General features: G+C 30.9%; 1 pseudogene; it reads right to left on the reverse strand.

Annotated features, from left to right (window-relative positions):
- Window positions 1-12468: 12468 nt before the first annotated feature.
- On the reverse strand, window positions 12469-13278 carry LOC150025477 (BTB/POZ and MATH domain-containing protein 4 pseudogene; annotated as a pseudogene).
- Between the last annotated feature and the right edge of the window lie 963 nt (window positions 13279-14241).

Below are 14241 nucleotides of genomic sequence, written 5' to 3' on the forward strand. Positions count from 1 at the left end.
GCCTCTTCAATGAGTCATAGTGTATGATCAAGAGAACTTCTTTTGGCTTTTAAGAAGACTTAAGCTGGTACAAAATTCTTAGTTCAATTCCATACGGGATCTTTTCCTTCCAAAAGCTTGATCTGATGACTAAAGAGTCCATGCTTCTCTTAGTATTCCTACAACACAATAAATTCAAGCAATAAGATTTGGTCCCCTTACAAATGTGGGTCCTTTTGATTTACATTTATCACTGGGAACTTCAGAATCTTTGGGAATCCATCTCATAATACCTTTAGGAACATAATATTTCTTAATTTTACTGAATCTAACAAAGTGACCTCTCTTCATGCAATAAAAACATGTAACAACCGGTTGTTTCGATTTTTCAATCGGTTGTTTTTCTGGCACTTTTGAAAAAGGCTTTGAAATCCCATTTTTCTTATTTTGAGGATTAAACCCCAAACCTGATTTTCCAAAACCACATTTTTGGGATGCCAAGACAGTTTCAAAGTTAGATTTACCCTTTGAAAGTTTATCCACAATTCTTACAAGATAGTGGACTTTACTCTTAAGAGTTTTACAATTTTCACAAGCTTTTGAGTGACACAAACAAGAAGACTTTTTGCAATGCATTTCAAGATTTTCAAAATGAGTTTTTGAATTTTCCAATTCTTCTTCAAGTGTCTTGACTCTATTTTCAAGCTAGTTGTTCAACCCTTTCAGCCGGTTGTTCAAGAGACCCAATCGGTTAGCTTCCTCATGAGTTTCTTTAAAAGCTTGAAGCAATTGACTATAGTTTTTAGCATTTAAAGAGGCACAAGAACTTACACTACCTGAATCATCTTCTCCCTCTGCCATCAAACATAGATTGGCTTTTTCATCTTCACTTGATGAGGAGACTTCATTTTCATCCCAAGCAATGTAGGCCTTCTTTGATTTTCCTTTCTAGCTTGACTTCTTTTCCTTGCCTTCTTTATTTGGGCATTCAACTTTCGTATGCCCTTGTTCTACACAACCAAAACAAGTATAATTGTTAGGATTAAAATCACTAGTTTTCTTGTTTTCATACCTTTCTTTGTTGGATTCTTTGTTGCGGTTTCTCTTCAAAAATTTCCTGAACTTTTTGGATAGCAAACTTAGAGTTTCTCCCTCACTTTCATCACTTGAGTCTTGGTTATTTTTTTTCTTGGCAGCTTTCAAGGCTATGTTCCTTACATGCTTGTGTTCACTTTCTTGAACATTGAGTCTATTCATCTCCAACTCATGTTCTCTAAGCTTTCCAAACAAGGAGGTTGTGGTTAAGGATGTCAAATCCTTAGACTTAGAGATGGCAGTAACTTTTGGTTGCCAAGATCTATCAAGACACTTTAGAATCTTGATGTTCAACTACTCCTTGTCAAATATTTTTCTAAGACTCATTAGATGATTGGCTGTGTGGGTGAATCTCTTTTGTACTTCAACAATTGGTTCTCCTTTGAGCATTCTGAACATCTCATACTCTTGTATTAGAGTATGTTTCCTTGCCCGTTTCACATCATTTGTCGCTTCATGGGTGACCTCTAGAGTATCCCACATTTCCTTAGCCGATGCACATTGTGAGATCCTGAAAAATTCATCAGAGTTCAAAGCAGAGGTTATGATATTCTTGGCAATGCAATCAAACTTGGCCGTTTTATTTTAAGCATCAGTCCATTGGGACCAAGGTTTTTCAATAGAAGCACCTTCCTTTTCAAATTTTGGAATAAAAGGGTCATTTTCAATTGCATCCCAAATCCCTTTATCAAGAGATTCAACAAAGATTTTCATTCTAACCTTCCAAAACTGATAGTTCAAACCACAAAACAAAGGTGGCCTGTTAATTGAGGCACCCTCCCCAAAAGGTAGTTTTTCAGCCATAGAAAAAAGATTTAGGATAGAAAACTTGAGTAACTACAAGAACTTAGCTCTGATACCAATTGTTAGAATATATGGCCTTAAACAAGAGGGAGAATGAATTGTTTATAAGAGATTTTCGAAAACTTTTTAAGGTTTAATGAAATTTTGCGTAGAGATCCAGAAGACGAATCAAGTTAGCCAAGAACACAAACTGTTTTAAAGCAAAACACAGAAAAACAATCGGTTGTTTCTTCGAATCAATCGGTTGTTTATTCCAGTTAAAAATTAAACAGCTTAAAAATAGAATTTAAAGGAGTTCAAAGAAAAAGAAATGCACAGAAACAGTTTATATTGGTTCACTCTTACAACAAGAGCTACATCCAGTTCCTAGAAACCACTGGGTAATCCACTAAGCAATCAAACCAGATTACAAAACACCACACACCAAAGTAATGAACTTGAACCCCTCAAGAAACACACTACCTTTGGCAAAGCACACCAAGAGTATTGATCTTGAACACCTCAAGAACACACAACACTCCTTGGCAATACAACAATAAAAATACAGAAGATTGAGAAAGGATTACACCTGATCAAAGAACAATCTGAAAAGAATACAATAGCAATCCTATTTCACTCTCTCTTGAAAATCCAAAGCTTGATGTGAATCTTGAAAACTTGAGATCAAATATGTAAAACTGTATTTCTCAAAACTGTTTCTTACTCTTTAGAAACATATAACAAACTATTTATATTTTCCAAAGATTGGTCAAAACATTTAATGGAGGAGCGTATTCAGTTAGAAATCATTTAAAACAGATTCACCAATCAAAACAGAATTCTGTTAGGATTTTCAAAGAAACAATCGGTTGAAACCACGAAACAGCCGATTGATTTGGTTTGACAGTTTAGTCAACCAAGTCAAACAACTTTCAACCTTTTTCAAAACATCTAAGAACAAAACAACCGGTTGATTCGACAAAACAACAGGTTGTTTTTCACTTAGTTGGAAAAAACATATAATTTCAAAAAGGTTTGAATTCATATCTGTTTTAGATTCAACAAAAGAGTGGATCACACTTTAATCTATCCAGATCACACCCACACACAACAACAACATCAGACTTTCATCAAACACCTTGGATTTGGATTCTTCAAAGCACTTGATCACTCTTGATCAACAATATCCACTTGTGTGAAACCTTGTAAATAATATTTTATTATTATATAGCCTAAAGAGACTTTGTGTACTTAGCCTAAACAAATGTTATGCACTCGTGCTTAAACTCAAGGAGAGTTTAACAAATAATGTGTAGAGGCTTTGTGTACTTGTGTAAGCAAAAAATTATAGTGACAAATACTTGTAGCATTTTTTTGTTTAGTGGAACCATTTATAGTTTGTATTGGAGAATTAAATATAACACAAGTTAAGAATGACCATTATAAAAACAAATTGTTCCTTATCTCTTTATATTACTCGTGCATTGTTTCTTTTGACCATTAGAAAAAAATTTTAGAAATATTTTGTGAACTAGTTTGGAAAATCAATTAACAACCCATTTTAAGGGTGTAATAGGTTTAATTGAAAAAATATTTCAATACACTTTATTTATTAGCTCTATCTCTGCAACTTGTTTAAGCTATATTAATTTTAAAATGAAGCTATTGTAAAAATAAAAAATGAGTAGGACACACATAATAAAGGGTCGAATCAAAAGTGGTGCTTGGTAGAGTAGTGTGAGTAGAAAATGGAGGGAATATGCTGCAAAATAGAAGACAAAAGAGAGATATATGGATGGAGATGATATATTAAACCTTATTTGTTCATGGTCTTTTATTTGTCTTTTACACTAGATTGATTATGGTTTATTATAATTTTGAGGCATTTGACTTTGAAGTTCATTCTTCCTATATGATTGAGTGCTTCATATCATAAGGAATTGAAAAGTAATTTGTTGTGCCATCACACTGTTACATACTGAGTTGTTGGTTCTTGAATAATTTAAGGTGTGGATTTCAAGATAAAGTTTTTTACAATAGGTAGTAACAGGTTGAAGCTCACTATTTGGGACACAGGTAACAAATCTATAGTTTTTAATCATATTTTTTGTAATTATTTATTTTTTCTGAAGGATTTTATCATACATATTTATGAAGTTAAGAATTTTCCTTTTACTACCTCAATTTTTTACTCACTGGGAATATTGTTGTAATGATAATATTGCTTACCATGTGGTTAAGAATTAGATACTCAAGTTTGTGAGTATGAAATAATATTTGTTGAGAGAGGGTAGCTCCTTAAATTAAATAGATTTCAATATTTTGAGGGATTAATCTTATACTTTTGGCTCAGGGGTACACTTGTTCATAAAAAAAATTCTTTCTTGTCTTTTTATATATAAAAAATATTTCTTTTAGAAATGAAGGTTTTAAGATCTCATTTTGTCATTAGTTAGCACTTAAAAAAGGATAAATAGGATGATGTCCGAACAACATTAGTTATATATCAAGCTAACTATTGAAAGATGGGGAAAACATGAAAATAACTTACATGGGGATATAATAAGTGGGAATGTTGGAACTATTAGAATGTATGGCTTTAAACTAGAGGGGGGATGAATTGTTTAAAGAGGGTTTTCGCAGATTTTTAAGTCAAGAATGTAATTACTTCAAGAAACAATTGATAAGGAATTCAATTTGCCAAAACACAAATCAAAAAGCACAGCACCAGAAAAAAAATCGGTTGTTTCTGTTGGGTCTATTAGTGTCTAAGTTCAAAAGGAGATGGGTGAATTGAACATATAAAATTTTCGCAAATACAAACAGTTTTCAGTATATCAGAGGAAAGAGAACAGATTGTTTTTAAACAAAACAGATTGATTCTTCAGAACAGTCTAACACAATTTGAACTTGTTCAGATTAAAATTGCAATCAACAGAGTGGTATAACAAAATCAGATTGGTTGAATTTTACCAGTTTGAAGAATACAGATTATGCCAAGAAAACAATCAAGTTCATTCAACATAAGGTTTCAAAGGAAATGAATCTTTGTCAGGATTTAATGAATAAGACTATTTGTCCTTAAATCAGTGAAAACCTCATATACAAATACTGTGTTAGTGATTAGAGAACTTTAACAAATCAGGAAGAACAGTTTTTATTAAACCCAGAATTAACAGATTTGATTTCAAATGAACAGATTTCGTTCTTGACAGAATTAAGCAAAAACCATAAACGAGTGCAGGGATAAGAAGAAAAGTACAGGCAAGCTTTTATACTGGTTCACTCATAAAGAGCTACATCCAGTTTCACCTTACTCCAAGGTGGAATCCACTAAAAACAGTATCAATCACTTACAAACACAACAGTTCTTGAACACTACAAGAACAATACAACCAATGCTGAAAAACCCTATTTCAGCACACCTTGCACTCCAAGGAACCGTATCAAGGAGTGACTAACACTTACACCTTTACAAACCAGAATAAAGGAAAGATAACACCTGAAAAGAAGATGCAAGAACTCAAAACCAGTAGTTCAATTTGCTGCAGAACTGCACCAACACCTTCACCAAGATCAAATTTTTCCTAGACCAAGCACACTTGAAAATCCCTTTGGAAAACCTTTCAAACACTTTTTTTCAATCCTTCTTCTCACATAGAAAGTGTTTAATCTCTGTCAAAAACGTGATTGCTCAGCATCCTTTCATGTGAGAGAAGCTTTTCTTTATATAGAAAACAGTTTCTAACTTCTTTTCAAAAAACAGTTGAAAAGCTGTTATGAAAACAACAGATTCAGTTTTAAACTAAACATATTTATTTTAGGAAAACTGCCAACTCAGCTAACTGAAATAACTGACTGAGTTGTACCTTTGGTGCCCTAACCAACTTTCGAAAATCCTTTCAGCACACCAAAAATAAACCTATTCTTTTACAGAGAAACAAATTTATTTTTGGGAAATATCCTGATTTTTGGAGAGAACTCTAAAAAGCTTTTGGAAAAACTTTTAACCACTTCAAGTGCTTGATCTATGCTTGGTTAGGCATCTAGGATAGGTCATGTAGCAAAAGGAAACCTTGAATACACACAACCCTAGAGTACAAGATCATCTAAGACACATTGCAACCTACAAAGCAAACTAGCTAACATCTACATCAAACACACTAAGGCTAGGTAGAGATGAGCTTCATCCATCTTCAACAGTTTCGCAGAAACAATCGGTTGTTTATACCAGTATGCAAATATTAAAACTGAATTTAAAGAGATTAAGGATAGAGAGAATGCACACAGATGTTTATACTGGTTCACTCTAAACCAGAGCTACATCCAGTCTTCTCAGAAACCACTGAGGAAATCCACTAAGCAATCAAACCTAAATTACTTACACCACAACCAAGGAAGTGACCTTGATCCCCTCAAGACACACACTCCTCTTGGTCAACACACCAACACTAAAAATGTTGATCTTGATCCCCTCAAGAACACACAACACTTCTCAGCAAACACACAAAGTTTCTTTCAACAGATACAAGGATTACACTTGTTACAGAATGAAATCTGAAATCAATACAAGAGAAAATCCTATCTCACACTCTTTGATCAAACTCAATCTCTAAGCAATCTCAACTCTTTCAAAATCTCAAAATCTATGAAAAACTCAAATTTGTTTTTTGTATATATCAAAGTTGTTGTTTGTTATCAAATCTTAAAAAACTATTAATTGCATTTAAAGATTGGTCAAAGCATTAAAAACTGGAGCGTAAACAGTTAGAAAATCATTTAATGCTCAGTCAAAGCACAAGCCATTTTTTTGTTATGGTACCAAAACAAATAATCGGTTGTTTCCACGAATCAATTGGTTGTTTTGGTTTTGACAGCAAGTCAACCATAAAAACAGTTTTCAACCTTTTCTAAAAACACATAAGTATAAAACAATCGGTTGTTTCGACAAAACAACAGGTTGTTTTTCACTTAACTTGAACAACACTTTTCTTTTAAAAAGATTGAGAGTGCCTATGCTTTAGATTCAATCAAGAGTGGATTACATATACAATCTGCCCCATATCCTATCTAAGAAAGCTCTACAACAACAAACACAGCCTAGCCTTCAACATCCTTCAAAGGGTTTTGGATTCTTCAAAGCTTGAACACCACTTGGTTCAACAGGAACACTTGCTACTCTTATGTAATTATTGTTTATCTTTGAACTTTATATCTTTGAAGTTTTGTAAGACATGGTTGTATCATGTACGTAGTTATTTTTATCTCACTGAGTGAACTGAATTTATGAACCACTATGATATATATTATCATCTTCAAGCTTTGTATTCTAACTAAATAATAGTTAATTTACCCTTAACTGCCACCTTTGAGTTCTTACATGCCATACTCACCTTTGTGGCACGTTCCTCAAAACCTCATGCAAAGTGAACACTGTATTATCTTCATTGGATCTCAGTTTTCACAAACTTTTTCTCAGTTTTTTCTTTGGGTTTTTTGTTCATCTTGTGTAGAGTAAGTGTTGGTGCAAATTTAAGTTATTTTCACCAAATTTGAGAATTTAAAAAGGTCTCTAAGCTCTGCCTTAAGAAAATAGGTTTTGTCTATTCTTCCTTAAAGTTAACTTGCATGGAATGTTATATATATATATATATATATATATATATATATTATCACAACATCTTTACTAAAGAATTTTCTACTCTTCCTCACCACCTATTAAGGACCATAGTTTAATTATGCATTGAATTTTTTTTATTTGTTACGACTGCTTGTGGTGCCAAACAACTTTGTTTTTCAATGTTTAAATATCTCACTAAAGCTTAGGGCTCATGGACTTAGCTTGAATTTTATGCTCAATAATGAGGTTGGTTCTTAATTTTCTAAAATAATTTTGGTAGGTATTTATTATTAGTGACCACTATGTTTATACAAAATAAAAGTAGAACCAAATCCAAAGCCCATTCTTCCTTTTTGTTACATGTTCAAAGCACTAAAAATGGGTAATGAAATATTTTTATGAATTAAAGTGAAGGACTTTTTTATTAAAAAAAATGGTGTCATGGAAACAATTTCATGTAGGTACCAACATAAAAAATATAGAGTTGACTGGTAAAAGTAATTTTGATTCAAATTTAATTTTCTCTTTACATAACTAGCATGTAAATATTAAGACTGTGTTTATGTAAACCTTGTTTGTATAGAACAAATCATGCATTTAACATTTCTAGCCTCATACATAATGTATTTAACATTTCTAGCCTCATACAGAGGTATTCTTCAATTATTTGTTTTCTTATGGAGAAGATATATTTGCACACCAGAATAAGAACAGAACATAAATTGATTACTTGTATAATGTATCTATGAAGTGGTTGCTTTCATTAATAAAATTATTAGAGAAGAAAAAATGTTTAACTTAAGATTCATGTCAACATGTTCTTAAGATAGCCAAAAAAAAAAAGGTTAATAAAATCTCCAGAGTTTGGTGCTTCCTATCTAAAATATCTGATTTGGAATCTAATGGGATGAACTAACTTTCATAAAAAAAATCTCACTGGTTTTCAATGACTCAAGTTGGCTTATTTATTTTAGTTTAGTTAATTATTTTTCGTGGAAAAGTTGGACTTGGCCAAATATAAGCTAAAATTCACTTCAACGTAGAAGTGAGAAAACATCCTAACTTTTTGTTTGCGGGAGACATGTCTAAATATGAAGAAAAAAAAAAGCTACAAAAACCTGCATAAAACAAAGCTAAACTAGAGGCTTTGGGATTATAATATATAGCTTATTCTTCGAAAGTCCCAACTCAAAATACCTAGAACAAGAAGGAAAATAAGGAAATGAAGAGCAAGATGAAAAATGTAGGCCCAAAGAATTAGAAGAGTTTCAATTTTCAAGTGAAGATGAAAAATACAATAAAAAAAGGTATGTAATGAGATTCTTAAAATGTATAAATGTTTATGTTTAGTTTAAATACACAAGTAACATGTATCTAATTTAGGTTGATAGTGTAACTCATTCTTAAACTTTTGTGATTATTTACTTTTATATTTTGTAGATAACAAGACCATTAAAATTAAATTCTAAAAGGGTCAATGCCTCTGAGTTAGTTAATGTCGAGCACCATGAAACAAGTACATGTATTTGTATAACATGTTTTTTTAGATTGAATAAATAATTGTTAAAATTGGTATTGATTTATTTCCCTAATTTAATTTAGGTGAACATGTTGTTAAAAAGCGACATGGGCAACCATTAATGCAAAAATCCGAAAGAAAATAGAAAAGTTAATGTAATGGGAAATACTTTTGACATCCAATTTCCCCCTCCCTATTTTAAGTTTTGTGGAAAACATGCAAAATATTTCAAGGATAAAGCAACTGTGTGTATACGTCAGCTCCTTTACAAGTTAAAACTTGGAACGAGATATCTGAAGATGATTTAACTCTAATGTGGAAACATATGAATGTTAGTATTACTCTATTCATGTAAGTGTACTCAATTAATTTTTATTTATATATTTAATGTATTTTGATTATTTGGTACTGTTTTTAACTTCCTGGCTTTAAGAGGCATTATGTTTGATGGAAGAGGATAAAGAACATGCAATGAAGTAGTTGCAAAATCCATATAGAAATAGAAATCACCATTTGTATCAAACATACATCCAAAACAAAGGTTGGAATTGGTTAATACATAGCAAATGCAATGATGCTAAATTTATATCTTAAATTTTATTTTTTATATATTATAATATTAAATTATTTCTACATTTATAGGAAATGAGCTTGAAAAATAAAGTTAGTGAAAGTAAACAATAAATTAAATCTGTTATTAGCATAAAATCAACTGTCCAAAATGCATTTGAAATGATAATGATACTTTTATGTTTCATATATACAAATTTGTGCAAATTTTATATAGGTTTTATATGATTTCTTTATGTTTCACATATACATGTTTTTTTTTTGTTTTTTTATTTAATGGATAATTATATTACCTTATTTATTTGTTTTCAATAGAAAAAAGAATTAAAGAGTGAGGAATGGTCGAATGCAATGGAATTATGGAAGGCTACACGTATGAGATTTGATGGCTCTTGATGTATTCCTAATGGAGAAGAAATTATGGTAAGTAAAAAAAGTACTTTCACTTTTATTTTAATAGATTTAAAAGTTTTTTTTTTCTCGTTAAGTTTTACAATTTTAGTATAGATATTTGAATTATGGATAAAAATTGTATTTAAAATATGTAACTTAATTTTTGCACACCTGAATTAGTATGCTACTTAATATGAAACTTAATTGTTGCACACTTGAATTAGAACACAAGAGGGTCAAATCATCTTCAAATTTTGTTTCTAGTGATGCCATCTAGCCAGAAGTTTGAATGTAATGATCAAGAATTTAAAACTTATTTTTATAGTAGTCTAATGATTTTATGCAATGCTAGTTGCCAATGTTAATAATTTTGTAGGAAAATTTGAAAAATGTGGGTGAAGTGTATGGAGAAGAAATTTCAAAAGCACTTGTGCCATTGGTTAAACATTTTGCATATGTACTAGGAACAAAACCAAATCATTCACAAAGTATTGGAAGTGTATTAATGACAAAAGGAAATGTAAGGAGACAATTTGTTCAAAGTCAAGTGGAGAATGCACAAAAGAGAGACATGGTTTATAGTTAAAAGTGCAAAATTTGACTAGCATAATCCAAAAGCAAGAAAAGGCTAATATTCAACTTCAAAGTGAATTGCAATCTCAAGGTCAATTAATTGAAGATAAAAAACTTTCTATGAAAACTGAACATGACCCAATGAAGCAAGAAATTGAAAGAGAGATGAAACGTCAAATGACTACATTTAACAATTTAAATGTTCCTTCAAATAGAGTAAGTTGTGTTATTATTTAAGTTGTTCCATCACTATGTCTATAATTACATTTTACATTTCTAAAATATTATTAATTAATTTTTTTTACTAATATGGACTACATTTAACAATTCAAATGTTCTTTCAAATACAGTAAGTTGTGTTATTATTTAAGTTGTTCCAACACTATGTCTATAATTACATTTTACATTTCTAAAATATTATTAATTAATTTTTTTATTGATATTAGTGATTTATTTTATTTATTTTTCAGGATCGAAATCCTTGATTTATTGTTATTTTTATAATACTTGTGTAGTTTAAATGTTCTGAAGTAGAATTAAGTCTCATCTCATATATGCATGTTTGAATTTATTGTTGGATATTTTAATTTTTGTCATTTTGAATGTAATGGATATTTTATATTTTATTTTGAAATTTTAAATATGATTTGTCTATTAATTGTGATGTCATATTTATTTGTGACAACTACTCACTATCAAAAGACCTTTTTACACATACGCTTGACTGGTGCCTTTGTTCCCAAATGTGTATCAAAGCCTTAGCTAGGTAGTGCCTTATTATTTAGTGTTGTGTATGTGTTTATCTCTTTGTCTACTGTTGTATTATGCTATTGATTTAATATGCAAGATGTTTTTGGTGGTTAGTTGATCTAGCCAATCTAACAATGAATATGTTCCTAGATGTGCCAAACAACTAGTATCGGAAGACATTTCCTATGAAAATTTTGATTCACAATTTATTTTTCTTAAAGACAAAGGGCTGAAAGGGAGTTAAAAGAACATTTGGTGCAGTTCTAAAGGAATAACGGTTTGAAAACCCTCGCTATTCTTGGTGATTTGAAAACCCTCGCTATTTCCGGCAGTTTTGAAAACCCGTGCTATTCTTGGCGGTTTTGAAAACTCCCACTATTCCCGACGATTTGAAAACCCCTATTATTTCTAGGAGGTGCATATATAAAAAAATATGTGACAAATAATAAAAATGTTGAACAAAATAACGCTTCAATTTTTCTTATTATTATTATTATTATTATTATTATTATTATTATTATTATTATTATTATTATTATTATTATTATTATTATTATTATTATTATTATTATTATTATTATTCATATCATGAGTAATATTATAATAAAAAATCTATATTTTGAGATGAAGTATTGATGAAATCGAGGCATATAAATGTTTATATCATAAGCTAAATCTAGCTTGTCATGGTTGTGTTTTAGATTTTAATTAGTATGTGATACATCTCACTTATATATATCATCGCCAAGATAATTTTTGAATGAAAATAATCAAGTCAAGTCTTACATTGTAGGGTTTGTTCTGAACCTCAAATAATTGTGCGAGACTTGACTCATAATAATCCCATATATTTTCAGAAAATGTTCCCGTGCAGGACAAAAGTTTTGTACCTACCTCTAATTGTGATTTTTTTTCTTGTTCCTTCATGGATCTACGTTCATAGAGAATATCATAAACTTATTTCATAAAAGTTATAATAATGAGAATATCATAAACATTGTAAACTCATTTAATTGGCTAAAAAAGTAAAAGTATTAAATCCACTGCAAGTTTATTCAATTTATTTTTGCTAAATAGGAAAGTAGAAATTAATATTTAATACAACTAACTACCCAGCAAAATAATATAATGAAGAAACACTATCTTTTTTGTTTTTTTATCAAGAGTACATTGTCTTTAGAATCAACTAATTTCCTTGATAATTCAAAATCTTAAAAGTAATCCCTAATGGATTATTGATGTTGTTATCAGCATTAGAAATGTGAACCTTTGAACTTTCACCTCTTTCTGAGGTTGGTTGTTTCTTATTATCGGCCACAATAAATTTGTCCAAGCCAACTGCATTACTTAGCAGCTCTGCCCGCACCAACGGACAATTTTTCCTGAGATACTCCAAACCAACAGATTTCTTCACAGCTGCAATAGATAATGATGAAAGAATATGAGAATCAACTTCCAAACATTAACAAATAATGCAGAAACCATGTTTTAGGCTAAAAAATTCTAAACTGAAAACTCAATTTGAGTAGCTAAGTAGGAAATCTCACCATCATAGTTTTCAGCACAAAATTTTTGACAGATAGACTTCAACTCAGTAGCACGATAAGGATCTGCAAGAACCAGAATATATGGAACATAATATATAGATATGTCACTACAAAATATTGATTCACACATGAGCTTCAATCTTGGCAAGTCAAACATTTCCACTGCAGCTAATAACTTTGCCGGAAATGATTCTGATATTGAAGAATAGGAGCATGATTGCCACAGAAAGAGTTCTTCATCTTCCATTAGAGTGTCTTTGTATATAAAATGAAGCAAGGCCTAATAGACACAAGAAAATAATTAGATAATGAAGAAAAATGGTATGATATTACACATTAAAACTGAATTAAGTAGCACATGCTACCTTGAAAACTTTAGGCTTCATGTCATTTAGAACTATCACCCTATCATCCTTCCTTAACCCATTGGAAAACCAAGTTTCAAACATTGTTTACCGAGTACCTAAGTTCAAATTTTAAAGAAAACAACAGGAAAATTCTTTTGGATGCCTCACACTAACTACATTCTTCACCAAAAATAATGCAGGTGCCTTGTAGTTCTCAAACATAAGCTCTGTTGTCCTGCAACAATAAAATCCAAATTTTACGTACTGATGAGCTCATAATTCTAGACAATTTTTTTTTAATAAGAATACCTTTCTCTTTGTTGTTGAGAGTTTGAAGAAGGCTCTGCAAGGATCATAGGAAATCGGTAACGACATCTATGTAATCTAGTTGCGAGAGGCAAGTTAAACACACAAATAAAAACAAGTCACAAAGAGAATCATGTTATAGACACAAGTAAAAAAAAAACACGCCAGTTATAGAAAATTGATTAAATTGACAACTTCAGAAAACTCAATTATGTGAAATATACCAGCAATTCCATATGGAGACAATATAGTCATTACATATGGAGACATTGTAATAGGGCTAATGAGAACACCAATGTCGTAGCACTAGCTCTAGATATTTATGCTAATTTACTTCTCAATGGACCTATAGTTAATAATGGCTCTCTTTCTTCTGGATCAAAAATACACTCAAACTATAATGATAATTGAAAGCTAACAGAAACCTCAAATGTGAGAGTAGTAAAGTGGCCTTTTGGCTTGTGTAGGGAAACATGTTAAATTAATCTAGGTAAGCTTTACACTAAAAACCAACTAAAGCTCAACTAAACAAGTGTGGATTCATCTAGAACATTGGAGGTGCATGAACTAAATGATAGTATTTTAAGCACAATACTCCATATTATAGAACTTGGCACCTGTAGAATTATATACATGAACAGATTCATAGTAGCTGGGAGGATGAAGCTAGCCTAAGGGGGTACTACTGCTCCCCCACGGCATCGACCAACAGGTTTGAGATTTGGAACTATAGAAAATAAGGTCTACAGATCATGTAAT

The sequence above is a fragment of the Phaseolus vulgaris genome, chromosome 8 (assembly GCF_051622355.1).
Source record: "Phaseolus vulgaris cultivar YP4 chromosome 8, ASM5162235v1, whole genome shotgun sequence".
In the NCBI taxonomy this organism is placed as follows: Eukaryota; Viridiplantae; Streptophyta; class Magnoliopsida; order Fabales; family Fabaceae; genus Phaseolus; species Phaseolus vulgaris.